The sequence below is a fragment of the Canis lupus genome, chromosome 19, assembly GCF_048164855.1.
Source record: "Canis lupus baileyi chromosome 19, mCanLup2.hap1, whole genome shotgun sequence".
Lineage (NCBI taxonomy): Eukaryota > Metazoa > Chordata > Mammalia > Carnivora > Canidae > Canis > Canis lupus.
In genome coordinates, this window is record NC_132856.1 from 23,325,509 (window position 1) to 23,342,277 (window position 16,769).

The following is a 16,769-nucleotide window of genomic DNA, read 5'->3' on the forward strand; positions in this document are numbered from 1 at the left end:
TGAACTCTGTAACCTTCGACAAATTACTTTACATTTTCTAAGTCTTAATTTCCCTCCTCATATGAATGGGACTCATGAAGGCATGTGGGATTGTCATGGGGATGAAATGAACAAGCCCCTGAACATGTAAAACACTGAGGACATTGCTTTGCACGCAGGATTTGCTCAACCAAAGTGAACTCTGACATCAGAACTAATTATAATCATCACAAGAACCAGTTATATGGAAAGACTTCTCCAACAAGAATGTTTGAGAGAACCCAAGAACAACACAGTCCAAGACTTGGGAGCTTAAGTCTATAGAATGATAAGAAGCTGTATCTAGAAAGGACAAAAAAAAAATCTCATCAGGCCTGAGAGAACCTTCAACCAAAACCTACTTTGGGCTGAAAGTCAGGGCTTCTTCTTCTAACATCCAATCCCGAAAGCACTGAATGTTGCAGAAGAAACCAGGGCAGGGTACCTACTAAGCTGGATCAGCCAAGTCAATAGGTATCAAGACCTCAACTATGTTAAGATAAGATTCTGGCAGAACAAGTTCTGTTCCCTCATTTTGTATGATTTTCTTCCATTTTAGTTTCTGAAGAACGGATCCTTTTGAAAATACTCAAATTTGTCTTGGTTTAAATAAGGGAAAAGAATTTTCACACTGGAGGCATAAGATAAAGGGATTGGTGCACCCACAGAGGACAGCCATGAGTCCACAGAATAGAACCGTCAAGTATAACCACAACATATGGAGATGTGAGAAGAGGAGAGAAAGCTGTAGTCCTAGAGATAGTTCCATGAGATTTTCTCTGTCAGTATCAAAGTTTGCTTCCCTCAATGTTTTTCTTAGTGATAACAGATTGACCTCTTGTTAAACTGACCTGCTACATCCCATAACAATTTCTTGGAAGGTTCTGGAAATAATACAAGCGCCATGATAAATGCTTACTCGAAAGGGATGCTTTTAAGAAACCTAGAGTCAATTCTTAGACATTATTAAGCAACCTAGAGCTTAGAATGTTGTTTTACCCCTTAAATGGAAGGTCTGGAGCCATAGACCATGTCTGTGGTTTCACAAGGTGACTGGTTTATGACTTCTTTAAAAGACTATCTCTGTTCAGTGTAAGAGAACTTGTCCCATTGCTATGCCAGTAATATTAGTCCTTCCCTTATTGGGGGGAATTAGGTGGAGAAATTAATAGTAACTGTAACTTTGAAGGGGGCTGAAACAACATACTTCCTTGGGCTTGAATAGGATCCATTAACAATGATCATATTATTCTTGTTAAAATTTTAACAAAGATCACTTTACTCTTCAAAATTAGGAAGCAAAGTGGAATTTACTCATAAAATTTGGAAAGGGAAGGGTGCCCGGGTGGCTCAATGGTTAACCATCTGACTCATGATCTCAGCTCAGGTCTTAATCTCAGGGTTGTGAGTCCAAGCCCCATGTTAATAATAATAATAACAATAATAATAATAATAATAATAATAATAAATTTTAAAAATTTGGAAAGGGTAGGAATTGGGATGGGGAAGATTGCCTTCATTCACTCTATCTACAGAATGTAAGTTCTGTAACAGAGAACTCAGTCAAGTTAGAAAAACAATCCAAATCAAATTAACACCACTGACCAGCCTAAATGGAAGGAACGTAGTAACGGAAAGATGCCTTGAAATTTACAAATGCTCAAGCCTCATTGGACTGTGCCCTTTATATTTGTCTCAAGTCCTGAGTGACACTAAAATATCTGGTTATCAAACAAGTCACTGAGGAAATGGTGGAAAAGTAGGAATTCAAGAAGAAGTCCTGCATGATTTTTAAAAAGTCAGCCCTCACCAATAAGAAGGTTATTAGGCAGAGAAATTATTAGCTGTTCCTAGTTGTCAAAAATTTTTGAATTAGGGAGATCAGTGAAAACTTGGTCCTTTACTCTGAATATAGGTAAGTTCAGACTAGCACATAGTTGAAAAGGGTAGCTACTCCATGATTTGATTTGAGAAGCAGGTGAAGCCTTGCTACCTCCAAATATGAACTCTTGACCTCTTTTATTAGACATGGTAACTAACCTTCTTCCCTACTCCCTCACTGACTCCCTCCCAGACATCACCCACCCAAAGACATTCTATTCTCAAGTACATGCTATAATAATGCACACATTTTGTCCAGAAGGGATTAATTTGTAACCCCTTGCTACAGATTCATTAATTTATCACTTTAGTTACTTGGTTAACTCTGCCATGGCTCAATTTCCATTTATGAATTGGAGATAATAACTGTACTTACCTCATAGAGTTGTTTGAAGATTTAATAAAATAATTCATGTAATATGCTTAGAACTCAGTAAGTGCCCAATAGATGTTAGCTCGCTTTGTAGTTGTTGCTATTGTTTGTAAGTGATAAGCTGAAAGTCTCATGGTTGGGGATACAGAACTGAAAAATACAGAAGTAACACAGAAAGTTCTGTGATGCATTCAGGAAACTGCCTAGTTAAGCAACACAGCACAGAGGACAGGGACCAGCGGAAGTGTGGACAGACCTGAAGGCAGTGGGCCTTCCCTCTGTCTTCTGTTACCCTACTTCTGAACAAATATAACTTCTCTGATCCAAATATATTCTCTGAGAAAGAAGGAAAGAAGAAAATAATCTCTTTAAATTTCATTAAATGGTTCACAGGCCACTTTTTTTTTCCATTCTAAGTAGAACCAGACTACATGATTTAAATGCTGCTAATGAAAGATTTTCTCAGCTCCGTTAATTAGTGTCAATTGCAATGGTGGTTTCTGTTTCAAATCCATTCTTGTTCACCACTTTACCCTTACATGATTCTAGAAAGGCTGCAGAAGGCAGCCTGGGGGCAGAGGTAACCCATAATAAGTAATCTCTAGGCAAAATGGTTTGGGTAAATTCCTGAGGGCCCCACTGAGGTTTATTAATCCACTGAGGAGCCCCCCAAAAAGTGAGAAAGAGGCATGTAACAAACAAGCTGATGTAAAAGTGTCAAGGTGGAAGGTGTGGTAGGGAACAGAAATGCACTTAAAGAGCATGTGCTGGTGTATCTCCCAGCAAATGAAGGTCTGTTTGGGGGATTCCAGTTATGTCTGCATTATTATGTACACAGGTATATTTCATCTCCACTCATTCATTCATTTAGCCAATAGAGCTCCTACTTGGGATATAGCTTACAGTTTCACTAGAAAGACATCAAAATTAATCATACAAAAGGATGGATGGATGGATGGATGGATGGATGGATGGATGGATGGACATATAGGTAAGTAGGTCGACACCGGGTGATAAATACAAGAAGGTTAAGTAAAGATGAGAAGACAGTTCATAATAGGACTGGTTTATTCAGGGAAGAGAGCTTATATTCTAAATGACATGCAGAACCAACATCTGAGGGGTGTGTAGCACTTAGCCAGGTTAGATTTGGGAAAGAGAGCAAAGAAGAGTCCTAGCCTGTGCCGCATTGAAGTGCATTTCCTCCTTGATGCCCACAACTCCAAAAAGCACCCAAGGAAACCTAGCAACTGTAGGAGGACAGCTCCTCATTGAAGGTCCTGCTGCATCTTTGGAGGTGGGGAATGGCTAGATTTGGTGACTAAAGGTGGGATGAGGTGGGGCCAGAGAACTCCAGCTCTTCTGTCAAGAGTGAGAGGTCATAGCTGGAGGCAACATAAAATGTGTGGATGAGACGGACCTTCTAGGGTTCTCAGCTTAAACAAGAAGAGAAATGACCCACCACTCTTCCTGTAAAGACAGGGAGCTGACATGCAGACTTCAAGCTTTGGAGTCATGATATCCCTCCACAAGTATTTAAGTCACGGTCACATGTGGCTTTGGAATGAAAACCCAATGGCAAACAATAAAAGCCTTCAAGACAACCAATTCAGGCAAATACTTGGAATTCTGAGCTCTTTAGTAAAAGTGACTTCTTCCAGGAAGTCATGTGCCCTGAGTAATTCCATAGATCAACAAAAGCCTCAAGGTCCTAGACTTGCCAACAGTCCAGGAGAGAGAGATGATTATTTCAGTTCCTTGGGGTACCTGGGTAGCTCAATTAGTTTAGCAGCCAACTTTTGGTTTCAGCTCAGGTCTTGATCTCATGGTCCTGGGATCGAGCCTTATGCCAGGCTCTGTGCTCTGTTGAAGAGTCTGCTTGAGGATTTTCTCTCTCCCTATGCCCCTCTTCCTCCCCCTCCCCATGAATAAATAAAACATATTTTTTAAAAAATATTATTTCAGCTCCCTTTGGGCACTCACTTGGCCAGCTGCTCTACACATCAAAAGTTGGTAGCCAAATATACAGACCCAGTCACTGTTGAGATTTGAATTAGCTCTAACACTTGACAGTCAATGTGATCTTGAGTAAGACAGCTAACCTCTTTGTCTCAGTTTCCACATCTGAGAGATGGAGACAGCAACAGCACCTACCTCAATGGGATGTTAGGAACTAGAGATGATATACAGCAAAGTCAGTACAGTGGGTTGTCCAGAGCAGAGTTTGCCATTAGGAGGGGACTGCTGATCCTCCTCCACACCCCATGGAGGGTTGTGTTTCACAAATAAAATTCAGAGAAAATAAGAAAATTGCCCAAGAATGCATAGCTCAGTAAGCAACAGAGCTGGGATTCAAACACAGGTTTGCGCTGCTCCACATTTTCCCCCGTTGACTAAACTGTGTTTCCTGTAAGCACTGGTGAGCATGTGTGAAGAAAAGAAAAGGACCAGAAACCAAGGTGGCTCAAGAGCCTGTTTTCCTAAGACAGGCTGAGCAGTAATCAGCAATGATTTCTCTCCAAACCACCTTACCCAGCAACTTGTAGTCCAAGAGCTGTTTATCCTTCACTTTTATTTAAATATCATTAAATATCATTTTTGCAGAGATGCTCCCTACCCACTACCCTGTGCCCCGGGCCTAGGCTAGCCTCTTCTGATAAATAGTCTAAAAGATATTGGATCTTTTTTTTTTAACTATTAGACATCACAACTATATTAAAATATTTGTTATGTAATTATTTGTTTAGACTCCATTTCTTCCAAGAGAATGAAAGCTTCATAGAAGCAGGTGCATCTTTAGTAATCTGTCTAGCCTAAGAGCCAATGCTCAGCATATAATAGAAGCACAATAAATGCTTGATGGATAAATGGACTTTGGTTCCAGGAACAATGTCATTAGGGGCCATGGATACAAAGATGGGTGGATACTGGGGCACCACATACTGCCCATAACATGATCTTATTAGCAATGGAAGTAAAAAGACCATGAAATCAAAAGTTAAGTCACTTATTTTTTCTTAAGTCAAAATAAGGTCACACGATTTACTAAATACCACTTCTCTATTAGGCATAAGGGAATTTGAATGTTTGTGTGTATTTTAGTGAGGGATATTTATCTTGATACTGTTTTGTGAATACCAATCCAATAACCTAATAGACTGAGGTTGTCTGCCCAGAAAGTTAAACTACCTCAGTCCTCTGGAAAGAGTACAAGTATCAACATGTTCCGATTTCAGAGTTTGGAATTCTAATTTAATTCTCAGTACATTTTTAAATTAAATTTTAAGCATTTTTATGTGTTTTAAGCATTTTTAAATTGAATTTTAAGCAAGTGCCCATTACATGATGGGAGCAGCGCTGTTCTCATTTAAACCAGGGTGGGTCTTCTAATATCCACCTGCCTTGTCCTCTCTGGCCCTCCATACCTCCGCATTATGCAGTCTCTCAGGGTGGCTCTTAGGAACCAGCTAGGGTTCTAAGGAACTGAGTTTGAAAACACAGCTGATATTAGCACACACATTGACACCTTCAAATACCAGTTCCCTGCTCCTGTGCTGAGATTACAGGCAAACTAGCCTCTCCCAGCACTATACCTTCACAGCACAACAATGAGGTAGACCCATCTCTCTTTGAGTCAATCCATAAAGCCATCTGAGTACCACCCTAAGCATCTCAGCTATGCTTCTGATCCGAAGTTCATTCTTCTCATAACTTGAATATACCTGGAGTAAATAATCTGTGATGCACATTTTCAATTTTAGATGTAGCACCATTTCTATATTTTTCACATAAGGATTAATTTCAGGGAAAAGACACATGAATATACATTTGCACTCTGTAGAAAAGTATAAGATTTATCCAGCTCAAATGAGAGAAGCTCCTGGCCTCATAGAATAAATGCTGGTAAATTTATTAATGACTTCCTTCATTCACTCACCTTAAAAAACTTTTTTAAGCCTACAGCACAGTACTGTAGCCTCAAAGTCAGCACATTTCTTTTGTTGTGTCGGTCATGGTAAACATTTACTCTCTGTGTGCCTGTCAGGTGCCAGGCTGGACAGGAACAGCCAAGAGCCTGCCTTCATGGAACTTAGAGCCTTGTCAGGGACAAAGATGGTTTCCACTAAACAAGTCAATTAGAAAAGCATAAGTAATGTTGAGAACCATGAATAAATTAAACAGGATGCTGGGACAGACCACAATTGTACTTATCAACTAGCTAAATATGGAGGGTATAGGTACTAATATAGCCATTAAAACCTGTTGATAAGTCTAAGAAACAAGTGTTGCAAGCAAAACATGTAAACTGTATTCAAACATCCCCCTCTGGGAGCTGCACATAAGCTGTGAGCTCAGGGCGATCCTTATACTTGAACACTTGGTAGGAAACACAAGGACCACATTTCCAAAGCCATTGGTTTGGGTTTTTTTAAATACCTAAATAAATACATAATTTAAAAAAAAAAACTACTGTTTAGGATGATTGTTGCACTATCATTAAATTGGTTTTACCATGTCTGTCAATATATTTGAGTAAGTTACCATGTAGATAAAGAGTTATGGGGCATGGACACAATAGAAAGGGGGAGAAACAATTCATCTGGCAAAGAACTACAGTGGAGTTGGAAGCGTAGAGTTACATAATTTAGAGTAAGTGTACATGACTCAGAATGCTGCCACTAGTAAGCATCCTATAGACACAATTGGTCTTGACGGGAAGTGCCATTTGGATAAGCAAAATGAAGCACAGGATGCATTACAGGTGGGGAGAGTGGTATGTACAGAAATATAAAAGCTATATGTCTAATGTCTTTCCACTCATGTGCTTGTCCACCCGCCCATTATTGTTTCGGTCACTGTTCTAAACACTTTCCATAGCTCACCTCACTTAGTTCTTACAATAATCAATAAGTTACAAAGAATTCAGTATTCCCCCCATTTGCTCTAGGTTGGGTTTCTGACAAGTCGAACCTAATCAGGTTCGAACAGGAATCGAGGTGTGTGTGTCATACCAGGGCCAGCAGAGCCCAGACAGGGGAAGGAGAGTGAGGCCTCTAAGCCACAAAACTTTAGGAGGCACTCATCCTTGGGTCATGCAACTTGCTTAACCTTGATGGGGAATGCGTCCTTAAGTTCTGTGCTCTAGATGCATTACTCTGCTCACCTAGATCCTGGGGCAAGATCTTTAGAACCAACCTTCAATGGAAGGAGCGAAGCAGGCTAGTGAAGGTGAAAGAGCCAGGGGAGAATGTGGCCCCAGGAGGAGTCTAGCAGTGATCTGAGTAGAGTTCTGAAGCATAAACTGCACCACAGTTCAGTGCACAGGAGCTGGGCGTGGATGCTCCCTGTAGCAACAAGACCTTGGACTGCCCCTAAGGATGACACAGGTATAAGCTGCCAGCTGCAGCACCAAGGGGCCAGGTGCAGTGGTGGCTACTCAGGGGATCCCAGTGGGCCACTAATTGCATCTATCACATCATTTTGAAGAAGAATCTAACACAGAGGCAGCAAATCTTTAATTCCTGGGTCTCTGAGAAAGCCTTGATATGTATCATTTGCTGATTTTCCTGGTGGAAATACTCCTACCAAGGCTGATTTTGAGCTCCCAATATGATCCATGAATGTGGAGCTGGCCAGGGACACACACAATCAGCCCCGGCTGACTCCAGCACAGCACCGCACCGAGCTTAAGCAACTTCACCAGACTCAGAGAGGAAACAGAAATTGATCTCAAGCAGTCTGACTCTGTAAATCAAGGCATATCCACAGTGCCAGTGAGCACAAATCAGCAGTTTTCCTGTAAAGGGCCAGATAGGAAACATGTTCTGCTCTGCAGTCTCTGTTGCCACTGCTCAGTTCTGCCCCTGTAGTGTGAAAGTAGCCCCAGACATTACATAAAAGGAGGATCTGGCTCTGTTCCAATAAAACTTTATTGACAAAAAACAGGCGGTGGGTCAGACAGAGCCCACAGGTTTTATTTTTCTAACACCTGCTGTAAATGTTATTCAGTTATTTTATAATAAATAACATCTGCCACTTAATTGTTGAGCATAGCCAGCCCAAGAGTGAGGCAAGAGAGACACCAAGGACACAGAATTTAAAGAGACACTTCTGTGACCCTGAAAATAAGCACCTCCTTAAATTTTGTACCCCAGTCCCTTTGTTGCCTCGCCCTAAGCCTATTCCTGTTATTGAGGCACCTGAACCATACTTACAGATGTACTGAGCAAGATTCAACTGTTCAAGCATCAAGAGCATCAAGAAACCCAACACATGGAATTAAGAGCTTGCAAAACTATTGGAAGGGTTAAAGAAGTAGGCCAGACAACCAGCCTATCAAGGGAGCCTCTACATCTGTCTCTCTCAAGAATCCGAAGAATCAATCTTGAGGCAGCCCACAGCAGTTTGCTGAATTCAAAGATACAGAGACACAGGTGTGACCCAGGATCCGGGCCACTAGCACTGCCACTCAACCCTCAGGAAGTCAGGGAAAGGCACGAAAACACTGCGGCAAAGACACCCCACACCTCAGGCTCATGCCTGCCAGCAACAACAGCTGAAGCAGCAGGAAAGCACCCCTGCCTTGTTCCAACCCTCCAAACAGCACCTGCGTGCACCTGTGTGAACTTCATTTCCTTCCAGAACCCTAGCTGCAAGGGAGTCTGGGGATAGTGGATTTTAGCTGCCCAACCCATGACACCAGAAGAAGGATAAAACACAGGTCAGGTGAGAACTGACCAAACCCACCACGATGGGCATGCTACGAAACATCTAATTTGACGAAAGCTTGGGAGCAGCTGTCCAACAGGCCGGAGACTTCTCCATGACAAATCCGATTCAATCAGAAGTTTCCACTGGTAAAGGAAACACCAACCCTGCCCCTCCACCACTGCAAGCACCTGTAATAGGATTGATGATAGGGATCAGAAATTTATAGGATGATGGTGTAGGATGCATGCGAAGAATTGCAGCAGGGATAAAAAACCTGGGTCCAGGAATGCCAGGAGCAGTGGCAGCCAGGAGGAGAAGAAGGAGTGAAGTTAGGAGCGCTGTAGGACAATAGAGGGCTGGCAGTTGCAAAGGGGTGAATGCAAAGGGAAAGCTGGGAAAATGTGTCACGTGGGTCATTCCTCTTAAGGGGACCATTGCTGTGACCACCATATCTATTACTAACGGGGGCAAACTGCTGGCATCATTCCCTGAGGTCGGAGATGTGTACAATTAAGTAATACTAAGCCTGTTACAAGTACAAAGAACTCCATTGGGGTGCAACTCATAATCGTTTCCCCTGAAGAACAAAATTTGCGAGTCAATAGAAATGGAGCCATTATCTTTCAAAAAATTTTTTGTGTTTTGATATATGCTACATACAAGTGTATGTTACACGTATGTAGTTAAGCCTCGCAATAATGAAATGCCCTTGAATCCACCCAGGTAACTTAAGAAATACACTAATGAGGCTGCCGGTGTGTTTCCCCTGATATTTGTGGCTCCTCCTCTTTTATCATCCGGAAGTTTGTTATTTTCATTCCCTCGCTTTAAAAAACATCTAGTTTCATCACACATTTATGCAACCTGAAATAACTCCAGGTTTGAACACTTCAATTTATTTCTGATAGAAATTAAGGTGATTGCTCACATATGTTTGTCAAAACCTATTAATCAGAATTAGAAAATGAATAGAAGTCTTGGGTCTTCCAAACAGGATGGAGAGAAGAAAAGCAGATATCTTCCAGAAATGCTTCAACCTTATCATTTAAGTAAGTTTTCACTAAAAAAATTTTTTTTAATCATAAAATCCTTTTAGATAGCTAGCCTACTAAAACAGTGGCTAATTTTAACTATTTTTCATAACGGTGAGCCAGTCGCAGAGTTAATAAAATTAAGCTTCCTTCATTTCTCTCAAACTCCCCCCTCAAAGAAGAGCTGTAATGTCCAAAGCGCAGCAGAAATACGTGGCTGGTTTTCAGACTTGAGCCGTCACTGATTTGTCACACCGCCTCTTAACAACATATTTATATTTTGCAAAATGTATAATTTTTTTAGCCCCTGAACAAATATATTTACATAACTGTGTCTAACGAGAAATTACATTTAACTTCTCAGAAATGACAATAACCAAAACCTGAACTGCCAATTCCACTTCATTAGTGTGGTAGAAATGCATTCCAAATGTTAATAAAAATTCCAACATGCTGATAAATTAGAGCTTCTAAGGAGCATGTGACACCTTGGTTAATATATTCAACCTCAATTATATTTCTCTTCAGCACCCTGTTATCTGGAACCTTTGCTGGCAATCAGAGGTGCTGTTTTTCAGCGGCCAATTTTCTAGATAATGTAGCTTATCAACACTGTGGGTAAACTTGCCAATGGAATCAGGCTGCACTGAACCACACACACGCTAATTGCATCCCTTTTTTATGCATATTTACAGACTGTCACTTCAAAGAAATCAGTGGCCCATTGAGGCACCCAGTTAGCTGGAAGAATTGCCTCTTGCAAATGAAAATTAGCAAACAAGCTAGTGATAAATATGAAATGAACAAAGTATAAAAATACTGTTTTGTTCCGCAACTTCCTTGTCATCCCAATTTATACTCCCAAATAGAAGGAGTTTTGAACATAGGATTTGCCTTTTGTTTCCAAATGAAGACAGAAAGAATTCTTCCTTAAACCCACTAACTAGGTGAAAGCCCTATTAGCTTTCCCCTCTTCTCCCACGCCACCCCCACCCCAAATTTCTATTCACATAAACAGGTTATTAAATCCCGTATTAGGTTTGCTTTGGAGTTTGAATAGACAAATGACATGTTAACACTTCAGAAACAATTAACCCTGGGAACTTAATTAAGTTCTTTCTGACTTTAAGGAAGCACATTTCAAAATAATGCTCCTAAACTCTCTGAGTTTGCTCAAAAATAGCAATGCTTTCCCCTCTCTAAAGTATTCCTAAGTTCTACTTAACAGCAGAAAGCTTTGCCTGGCTATATATGGATAAAGGTTATGGTGTTATGAGCCTGCTGGAATTTGACTCGGAGTGAGTATTCGAGAAAAAAAAAAAAGACAGGTACCAAAAAATAACAATAATTGAAAAAAAAATTTTTTTCCCAAAGCCCCAAACGCTGGCCATATATAAAATAGGAAACGATTTTAGAACTATGTCCTGGGAGCTCCGCACAAACAAAAATCCTGAGATATGGACCGTGCGTTAGTCTGAAATCCTTTCCCTTGCTCCTTAGAATAACATTTCGAAATCTTTCACTGCTACAACAATGTTTTTAAGGCAATGTGAGGTTTTGCAAAGCATGTCATTTTAATATAAGCAGGTCATTTTAATATAATTAAAAATAAACCACATACCAATTAAACCACAAATACTTTTAAAGTTCTTGTGCCAAACTGAGCAATGGAGAGTGGCAAAGCTCAACAAATAAATGGCACTTAAAGTCTTAGCTTACAGCAAAGGCTCAGGGAGACTTTATTTGGTTTGGAGTAGTGTACATTGCTCCTGCCGTATGTCACGGTTTCAACAGACTCCTCAATTCTTCTCACTACCAGGGGATATACAATGTCATTTGAGAGATTTTGTTTTTTTTACAGAGCACAAGCAACAATATAAATATTGATACGAACACTGGGAAAACATTGCTATTTTAAGAAACACACTACACCTACATGCCGACTGCTCGTTTCTTACATGAGAAGAGCAGGGTTCTTTAGTAAATTAGTGCTCATCTGTGTGCACTAATTTAGACAATTGTTTTATATCACTTTCCAAATTGCAATATAATTGCGTGTTTATATGTCTGTCTCCCTGCCCGGACTGGGAACTCCTTGAAGACAGGAATCAGGTTTTCTGGAAAGGTGAGAAAGACCTAGACCCCAGCATCTAGGAGTTCATGGTGTAAGAGGCGGGGGGGAGCAGAGAAAGACGCTCACTTATGCAGCTATCTCGTGCCAGGGCAAAGAACAAAGAGCTACGGGATCCAGAGAAGAGACCAGTCTATTCTGCCCAGGGTGGGGGTTGGGAAAGAAAGCAGACCAGTGATGACATTGGCCTCACATCCTAAAAGAAAAGTGATGTTTCAATCCAGCAAGGAAAGGTATTTTGGGCACATTGAACTAAGCAAGCAAAATAGAAGACAGGAGATTAAATGGGCTTTTCATGGAAGAGAGATTTTTGGTGGTGCTTAAAGCTTAGCCAGGTGGGGTGGGGGGCAAGGGGAGCAACAGGAACATCCATGCAATGCATAAACAGAGAGAAAGAGATCTAAATTCTACATAGGACTATGTCACCTTTACCTTGTGTACACTTGTGCTGTGTGGAAGACACAATGTAGGGAAGGCTGTATGAGCCCTTCTGAAACAGAAAAGTGCTCATGAAGACTGACCAGAAGATACCCTGATTAAGGAAAAATTTATGACAATTTGATGTTTAAAGTTTGCCTGTATTGCTACCAAATTCCATAAATACGTATTCACACGGCAACTCTATAGTGTTTGTCTATAACACGGTTAAGGCTGACTCCACAAGACACAAGAAAATCTTATCACCTTGCTGTGTATGGGCGCACTGAGGAATGTGCTGTCCCTCAGCCGCTCTTGCATCAGGGGAAACAGGAACAAATTTCTCTGTCAAAGGGGCCAACTGAAATTTGATTCAACCTTACTCCTCAAAATGTTTGGAGAAAAAGATAGCAATTGTAGGTTTATCTAAAAACTTTGTTTATTGAAAATGGTTTTTAATTTTAACATTCAAAAAACTTGCTTTGGGGAATGGGCAAAAAAAAAAAAAAAAAAAAAAGTCCACAGCGAGCCAGTTGTTCTCAGAGAAAATTTTTCAATTGATTAATAGATCATTCGCTATTTCTTAGCTGTTTCATAATACAGACATTGCTTCTAGAACACAAGTGGCAAAATAATAATAGTAATAATTAGTAATAATAATATGCCAGCAGCTAATAATTTTAGCACACTCACTCTCTGTCAGGAAGTGAGCCAGGGATTTCACTTACCGTATGCCGTCTAACTATCAGAACATTCCTGTAAACTAAGTATTTTTAAACATTTTTTTTAAATAAAATAAAACACTGAGGTAATTTCTCTTGGCCACTATTGTAAAGTGGTCAATGGCAGAGCCAGGATTCCCATCTGGGTCAGCCTCCCAACCTTATGAGTATGACCACTGCAATATGCCACCTTTCTTTGTAAACATGAGCTTGGCTGGATCCTGTTTGGAAATAAATCTTGAGAGAGAAAGTGAAGAACAAAGAAGCGAGAAAAAGAATAGAGGATAGATAGCTAACTTCTTTGCCTCCGTTTCCTCCCATGCCTTTGGGAGCTCCCCATTCCCCCACACTCTCTTATTACAGGTTTCCTGGCTTATCTCTCTGACAGATTATAAGCTCCATGAGGGCAGGACCTATATTTGTCTTGGCCACCACCGCATCCCTCCAGCTATAGAACTGGCCAGTAATGGGTGCTCAATAAGTGAATAAAATACAGCAATCTATTTCCTTTCTCTTCATGACTTGACGAGTTCACTTCTCAACCAGCTGTTCCCTTGTTCTACAAACAGCCTCAAAAAGAAACGTGTCGATGCCGAGGGCCACAAGGGTAGAATACTTTCTGGATTCTGTACCCGCACCTTTGCAGTCGCAGACCCTTCAGGTCTCATGAGTGGCGTGCAGGGTGGGCCTCCTCAGTATGGTCACTAGAGTCCCAGGCTCTGATGCTCTTTTCAATTTTTTTTTTTTTTTCATCTCCGACTAGGCACTGGGCAAATTTAAAACAAAGAGTAGAGCTCCTCTACCTTCTTTTAACTTTTTCAAATGAAATTCCCTGTGAGGCAGTTTGAGGACAGTACCAAAACCAGAAATTCTACCTCTTTGAACATTCCACAGAGGTAAAAGATCATTTTAACCATTTTCTGACACCAAAAAAATTTACATTTAACCCACCTAAGAATATTTTTCATGGGCTGTTGCCCCCTCCCATTTCAGAGTATCAATCAAGAAATCATAGGTTTTACTATGTAAACATTTGCTCTAAATTCTCCTTTCTAGAAATATGTATTTACTTCATAAATGAAACCAACTTAGCAGTTAAAAATCTGTGTCAAGTACGTGGCCCGTATATGCTAAGTGTGTTCTGGTTTATTTTGCTCATGCTTCATCAGACACCTGTTTTGTACTGAAATCTTCACTGAAAGGTTTTATTTTTTACTTTGCTGATCTATTTGTTTTCCTTTTCTCTCTTTTTTCCCAAGCCCTTTGCTTTTTGGATTTAACTTGCAATTTTTATCTCTATTCTGGGATCCCTCCCCCTTCGCTCACTGGTCAGAAGGAGAGTTTTTCTTTGTGTTAGAATTATTCATGGGACCCACGCAACGAAGGCTGGGCACAAAATAAACTCCAGCTCAGAAAGAAAAAAAAAAAAGTGTTGTTTGAAGAGGATGGCTTTGGAAAGTTCACCGAGCTCAGAGCGGAATAAACAGAACTGGAGCTAACTTGGGAGCAGGAATATTCTCAGAGCAAGCAGCCAAGCTGGTAGCCAGAGCGAAACAGAACCTTCTGAACATCTATTTTGTTTTCATTTCAGGAAGTAAGAACACCTTGGTCTTTGCTGATTGTTTTGATCTAGGTAGTACATCTGGAGTTTTGCTAAACAGCCCCCCCCCCGCCCCAATCTGGGACAACTTGAATAAAATGGGAAAATGCAAAAAAAAAGATTTTTGCTTAATATTTAAAAGAAAAAACAGGAGAGAAAGGGGGAAAGGAGAGGACATACCTTGGAAAGTTTTTTAAAAATTAGGTAAAATGTAACTTGTTCTGAATATTTTTGACACAAGTCACCCTATAATTGCCATTTCTGCAAGGTGTCTCAATTATAGTAGTACAATGTAGCAGTTTAAATGCCTATACATTTGTCTGAAAAATGAAAAAAAGCCACAACATTGTCTATTAAGTGTCAAAAAAGACTTTTCTTTAACCATAGAGGGCTTGGACAGAACTCAGGAAATACTTCAGCTGGGAAAGGAAGGTTAAAAGCTACCCTTCAAGCTATTGGAAAACCTATTATCAAATGTTAAAACCTTAAAAAAGAAATCCATGAGTGTCCCTAGCTTGATTATATATCTTTATTTAGCAAAAGGTGATCATCACTAATAACCAAAGACAAAGTACCAATAAATGAAATCTAACTGCTAATTAGGAATCACGATGCTTAAATGAAGAAACTCAAGGAGAACAGGTATCTGATTACGTCTGTTCTCTCAATGCTGGAACCACATTTACTTACAGAAAACGCAGTTCGTGTTTCTCTTTATCACATCTCTAAGTCATAATGTCAACACTTGGGACGCTGCTAGCTGTCACTGTGTGTGAGATCCTAAGGAGGAAAAAAGAAAACACAGCATAACTTTCCTTCAGAAGAAAAACAGTGTGGAAAAATATACATAGTATATATGCGCATGCAGACAACCTTTCACTTGTTTCTCTCGGTTCACAGGACATAACAAGAATTAATTAGCACATTCCTAAACCATTAGCCCCAATTTCCTAATGTGTGCATCTACGCAGAACTGAAGATTTTGTAAAGAAAGGGACAGAAACCAGAAAGCTAGGGTCAGAAGCAGATGCACAGATGTACATATAAATGGATGTTCTGTGATTGTGTCTCTTTGTGATGCATAATTACAAATGATTTTAGTTCAACCCCTTCGCGATGAGCTATCTCTTTTTTTCCCCTCTGCTCTAAATACGGTAACTACAAGCCCCCCAAATTCATCTCTTACAGACTTGGAAGATTTAAAAATTTCTCCGAAATGCCACATGTCAGTCAAAAAAGAAAATGATTGGCTTTTAAAATTATAATTTAAAGCACATTGACTAGAAGGTATGTTTTCGTTCAAATTTAACCCTTTTTTGGGCTCAAGCATCTGGGGCTCTGGGGAATGTACTGTAAACGTGGGTTTTTACCTCCAGATCCTTCTGAGAAAGAGGAGCTACAAAATAAAAAGCACAGAATTACAATGAAGAGGAGCCCTACGATATTATAATGTATGTCCTTCAAAATTCACCTCAATTCGGTATTAACTGCTCCTTCACTTGAAATACACAGAAAAACCAAAAGCTTGTCACTTCCATCTGTAAATGGTTAGAAATTAAATGCACCAGGTAAGTTTTAAGTCAGACATGCATGGGAACCGAATTTTTTTGATGGCATCATTTTATATCCTCTGAAGGGAGTTGTTTTCTATGAAGTGTAAGCTTTTTGTACTACATATAATGATTCTGCACTGTGGAAATATTCCATTAAAACATGAATTATTTTGAAAGAGTAGGAAATTTGGCAAAATAAACCCCAAACCTAACAATGCCATCCAACAAAACGATTGATTGTTCGTTCAAAACAGTTTACTTTCCTTTTTCTTCATGCTGGCATTAAAAAGAACTACCTCTTGGTACTTACACAAATCACACGTGGTAAAATC

The 16,769-nt window shown here is 40.1% G+C and overlaps 1 long non-coding RNA gene across 1 annotated transcript in view; it reads right to left on the bottom strand.

The window, feature by feature from the left end:
* The window catches only part of LOC140609997 (uncharacterized), a 48,286-nt gene extending 32,392 nt beyond the window's left edge, over nt 1-15,894 (bottom strand). The window contains exon 1 of the long non-coding RNA XR_012011787.1: nt 15,575-15,894. This is a non-coding gene — a long non-coding RNA (uncharacterized lncRNA). The remainder of the gene's footprint in view (nt 1-15,574) is intronic.
* Nucleotides 15,895-16,769: the final 875 nt, after the last annotated feature.